Here is a 6,000-nt window from a genome sequence, read left to right as displayed (position 1 = left end):
CTGCTTGCATGTCACCCCCAAACAAAACTGAAATAAATTAAATAAATAAACAGCATGGCTCTCAATACATCAAGGAAAAATCTCAACAGAATCAGGGACAAATCTAGAAACAAGAGACATCGACAGTTTTAAACTACTAGTATTTGAGACACTGACATAAAATAACGAATGTGAATTAATATACAATTTCTGAAATAAAATTAGTCTATAAATCTAATTGTCATGATTAAGTCCAGTTTTAGGAAGGATTATGAGGGACAGTTGAGAGGAATGTAAAACAGCACACTCCTAGAAATGCAGACTGCTTGCCCTTTGCAGAAGTGTAACTAAAAAAGAGAAAACAAAGTCAGCGATGCCCTTTGCAGACTGTATTGAGAAAGTATACCAAAACAGTCTTTGAGGATAATAACTTCCTTACATCTGCAGCAATGTTGTTGAACTGCCTTCTGGCACAAAATAATTCAATGCACTTCACACAAGCAACAAATTCAAAAGCAGTTTCTTTGGTAACTCGGTTGTTGGTGAAAGCTGGTGTGTCACCTTTGACACACATGTCATAGGTTCACCGTCACTGATCTAGACTGAATAGAAGCTTCTTCTCTGTATCCATAAGGCTGCTGAACTTGAATGCCAGGCATGACAATGAATAATGAGATCAATATGCCACTTGCTATGAAGTATCAGCTGTAGTAATCACTCTGGAAAATTGCTTAAATAACTGGTAAAGTTAGTCTGATTTCTTATGCTATTACTTCCTGAATGTGCGATAGTCAGGAGTGAATCACCACTCCATACATGTGCAATATGAACATCAGAATATATCATACTACAACTGAAGTGTAATAGTCTAAGCAATCACAATGTAAAGTTATAGTATTGCAATACCTACTAGTATAATACAGTCTAATGTCTTCCTGCCTTTTTGTGGTAATTCATTGTGTTGTTAATATTTTAATGATTACTGTATGTGCATTAACCTGTCATTCAAACTATGTGTTCATTGTTATATCTTGCTTGGGGACCAAAGTAACGTAATTTCATTCAGCTTGCACTGCTATGTATATCTGACAGTAAAGTTCATTTTGACTTTGACTTTGCTAATCAGTTGTTTTCATGTGTAGACTGCTTTGCAACTCCCCCAAGAATCATCACTTTCTGACTGGATGTACCAATGATGTTTAAATGTGGTCAAGTGAATTAAATTAAGCCACAGTAATACACTTCATCTTGTTTCACACAAACATAGCCATGCTTATGCATACACATGCAGAGATGCTACCTTAGCAAGACAGATTTGCCATCAGTTGCTTGTTTCGCACAAAACCACATTCTCATACACTCATGCACATGTTCCTTTGCACATGCTGTCCCTCATAAGCCAAACTGACAGTTGCTTTCTTATATAGATTGCCTGTCCACCCCAAGAATAACCACTTTCTAACTGGTTGTATCTCTCATAATCTGTGGTCATCCAAATTTTCTGTCCACAGTGATTTATTTCAGTTTACTTTATACATGTATATGTTAGCTCATACACGCTTGGAAACACACATGCTCATTGCTGTTGAAAAGCCAAATCAGAAATCAGTTGCTTTCACATGCTGACAGCTTCCCCATCTGTACTCACATTAATAATCCTTTCCTGACTGGGTGCCTTTCTTTCTTCACTTTTACCCACTTTAATAATCCTTTCCTGACTAGGTGTATCTCTGCTGTTTAACTGTGGTTATGCAAAATAAATTATGGACAAAATAATGTAATTTAGCTTCATTCATACAAATATTCATGCTCACCTACATACAGTTCCCCTAACAAACCAGATTGTTAGTTAGTTGCTTTCACACACAGCCTTTTTGTGGCTGTCAGAATAAGTGCTTTCTGAGGAGAACCTTCATTATGTGATTGTGATGAAGTTAAAGAAATATATAAATATATATATATATATATATATATATATATATATATATATATATTTCAATTTGTTCATCTCACACATACATGCACACATACATTGGTTCTAACAATCCATATTGATTATCATTTGCTTTCACAGACAACCTTTTACCTCCCACACAAAATGACTATTTATGAGAGGGGTTTCCTGTGATGTTTGACTGTGTACAAGGAAGAGTAACGTCTACAGAAATGCATTTCAGTTTTTTTTTGTCATGCATGCATGTATACACATAGACATATTCACAAACTACCCCTGGCTAAACATCTGAATAGTTGCTTTATTTTTACACACAGATTGCCTCTGTACGCACATTCTGATATATCACAGTTCTGATATCTGATTGCAAATATTATTTGGTATCTTGCCAGGTTTCTACCTCACCATTTCTCCAGTCAGCTCTGAAATAAAAAGGAAAAAAATGGACTATTGCTGTTTGCAATGTGAGCTCATAAACATGTCCATACTTGTGAATAGTGTTCTGCCAGTATTTTGTTTTAGTTAATTTGAAAGCATGAGACTCATTCCTGCATACTGGAGTTGCATTTTAGTAACTAGCATCATTAGTTATCTTGTATAGTAACAAACCATAGATTAGCTAGCCCTGACCTGTTAGTATATGAAAGGGAGGGGCATGAGAGTGCATGCTAAAGAAGAGCATAGGGTCCCACTTCCAGTTTCACTTTTGGAAGCTTGTTTGAGTTTATTTTGAATTAATTTATTGATGCATTGATTTTACTAATTAAATATGTACATTTAGCATGTGCTGAGTGTGAATAAGTACTTTTTATGTTAATTGTAGGATTTACATATAAAAACTTGAAGACAAATGAACTTCTGCTATGATGCCTCACCAAGGACTGGCTAACCATAGAGCTCTGCAGTGAAAAACAATTAAACTGAAAAAAGGGTGAATGTGTCAAGATCATAATAAACTACTAGAGAAGGAAAGGTTAAGTGACTGAGTGGGCATTCAAAAAAAAAAAAGCTAAGCAGCAGAGGAAAAGAGTAGAAGCAGAAAAAAAAGCAGATGGAGACAGTGGAGAAATGGCCAGAGGAACAGGTCAAATTGGAAAACATCTAGCAGGAAATAAGGAATATGAAGAAAACATTAATGGATAAGTTACCTTGAAAAAGCTGTCAGAGGAAGGGCTGACTCAGCATGAGACAATAATGCAAGAGGTCCTCACAGTCAGCTGAGGCAAGAAGAGAGTACCTTGAACCCAAAACAGTGGACCTTGAAAACTAAGCAAGTTGAGAAAATATAATATTCATGGGCATACGTGACAGTTATGAAGGAGCAGATTGTAGCAAAGCACTGAATAACCTTCTGGAGCAACGGCTATGGATAACAGGCTTGGAAATCCATGTTGATTGGGATCATAGAACTACATGGTTGCCAGGAAAGGGGCAGACCAGCAGGGCCCATCCAGTCATTGTCCACTTACAAACATATAAATAAATAGGATTCTGAAAGAGATTTGGAGACCGGAAAAATTAAAAAAATTTGAGATGAGTTTTTTTTTTTTTTTTTTTTTAACAGGACTTCTCCTGTGAGATAAGGCAGAAAAGAAATGCCTTCCTACCAGTTATAAGGGCATGCAAAGATAGAGGTATCAGACCCAGCAAATATGAGAATCTGTCTGTAAGGTGACAAGAAGCTTCACAAGCACAAACAAAGCTATGGACTACCTAAAGACGTCTCTAAACCAGAGACTAAAGCAAACAGGAGAGGAAGGACAAGCTCAGCAAGAGAGATTTAGAGGGTGACAGAAGTGAAGAAAGGGAAGTGGTTATTTTCTGCAATTTAGGAAATAGCAAATACTAAAGGAGAAATCAACACTAGTGAAAGAAGTGAGGAGAGCACCTAAACATTGTATACATTAGCAGATGTTAAGAAGAGGTACATAAAGGGACAAGATTCTTGAGAGTAAAATAATGATTTTAGATGTAATACTAAAAAAGTCAAGTAGCTTAAACAATATTTCATGCATCACTCAATTCTTGAGATTACAAAGAAAAACTTAAAATTTTGGAACATGTTTAAGATGTGATTTCAAACATGGGTAAATTGTAAGTAAAATATAAAATGGAACATCCAAGAAGGGAAAATATAACAAAAGAGGCCAAATTTCTGAAGACATTTCTGAAAATATTTGATATGGAAGATGTGACTTCAATATTAGGAACTCGGGCAGACTGTATATATTATTCCCCAAGGTAGATAACTGGGCTAGACTGGATAGAAATTATATTTTCTCAGGAGCATGTACATTTAATGGAAAGTTTTAAGAAACATCCAGTAACTATTTCAGATCATGCAGCAATAAAAACAAAGATATAAATGCAGGATAATGAAGCAAAAATGAGACACTGGCATTTTCCTACCTACCTATTAAAATGGAGGAATTTAAGAGGTAATGATAATTATTCAAGAGTTATTAGGGAAGATAAACATTACTATTTGAGAAGGCTACAATACCAAAGGAAGGTTCTACTAAACCTATGGCATATGGCACTGCAGTTTGACAACTTCACTGGATTAAGTTGGTGAATTTTTTCTGAGGACTAGAATGGGACTTTTATTAATGTCTTTGCTATGTTTGTTCCTTAAGTTAAAGCATGTATGAAGAAAATGGAGCAGAAGGGCAACATACTTACTGTAGTCAGTCTGGATATTTTTTCTTCACAAAGGACCTTCTCCAGAATGAAACAAGCTCACATCAGGTGTGGTTCTAGTTTTCCAGTTTGTTTATTTATTTATTTATTTATTTCCAGTTTGATGACAGGGGAGGTCCACTGGGCTCAAAGAGCCCATTTTCAGTGGAGGCCTGGGGAGAAAAGCTCCAATAATACATAGCATAATCTCAATAATATAATGTAGAAAGCATAGTGGAAACAGAAACAAGTTCAGCAAATTTTACATATACAATAGCAAAAAAAACTAAACAAATGTTAAACAGTAGCTTAGAAAAGGATAGTTTGAATGAGAGCAGAACAGGCATAACTCCTTTAAAGAGCTCTGACTTATAGGGATAATTTTCAGAGTTGTTGGAACCATGAATGTGGTTTTTGGCAGTTCTTGGGTGGCTGTGGTCTTCATATGGGCAATTAACAACAGAGCCAGGACTCTGGAGGTCATGTTTGGGGGTAGAATCATTTGTCTCGCTACCTATTAGTGTGGAGTACCATCACAACAGACAGATGGGTGAGTTGGTTATAGCCTGGGTTGTAGAACTCCCTTTATGTTAACTCTAGTTTCCCCTTACCCTTCCTCTCCCTTGCTAGATGTCCCAGCTAAGCAGAAAAGAGTGACTTGTTGTGAAGTGATGAACTGCCAAAGATTTCCAGTATCCAGATTTGCCTTAGGTACAGAGTACATATACATGTTATAAAGGTCTTTAAACATTTTTTTCAGTGGGGTCCTTGTAATGGATCTACGTCTCACTCTCACATCATTCAGATATCCATGATTTTCATTTTGCATTTGCTGTGTATTTTCAAAAACGGATGATTACATTTAAATAATGATATGCCCTAATGTTGTATATCTTTGTCTTCAGGAAATGTATATTACACCACATCATCTTATTCTCTTAACTTTTTTAGAAAGTGGTGTTAATTCTTAAATCATGTTCATGATATCCCTGTTTATTTTTAAATTTGTCCATGATTCTAAAAGTAAAAGGTATTAAGACTCTTTCTTTTTTTAAACGTATTTATTAGCACCTCACAAAGGAAAATCACATGAGTACATATTCAATTACTACAGAAAAAACAAACCATTGCAACATGTTTTTCACTTGTGTACAACATACAGATATGATTTTTTTCTTAATTATTCCATTTAACACTACATAGATTTTACATGTCCTGCCTTCCCTAAATATTACTCCTACGGAACATTATTCTGTATATATTGTTCCTAGAGAGTCAGTTTATTTATATTGGTTTACTTCTTCCCTTTTCTAAAATCTTACCTCCAGTTCTTTTATCTCCTTTATAATATTCAATAATTCTGTTACAGTTTGTTTTGTTTTTTATTT

Source organism: Protopterus annectens, chromosome 7.part0 (assembly GCF_019279795.1).
Source record: "Protopterus annectens isolate FY-2018-M chromosome 7.part0, PAN1.0, whole genome shotgun sequence".
Lineage (NCBI taxonomy): Eukaryota > Metazoa > Chordata > Ceratodontiformes > Protopteridae > Protopterus > Protopterus annectens.
The sequence above is the reverse complement of the archived record's forward strand: the minus strand, read 5'-3'. Positions refer to the sequence as shown.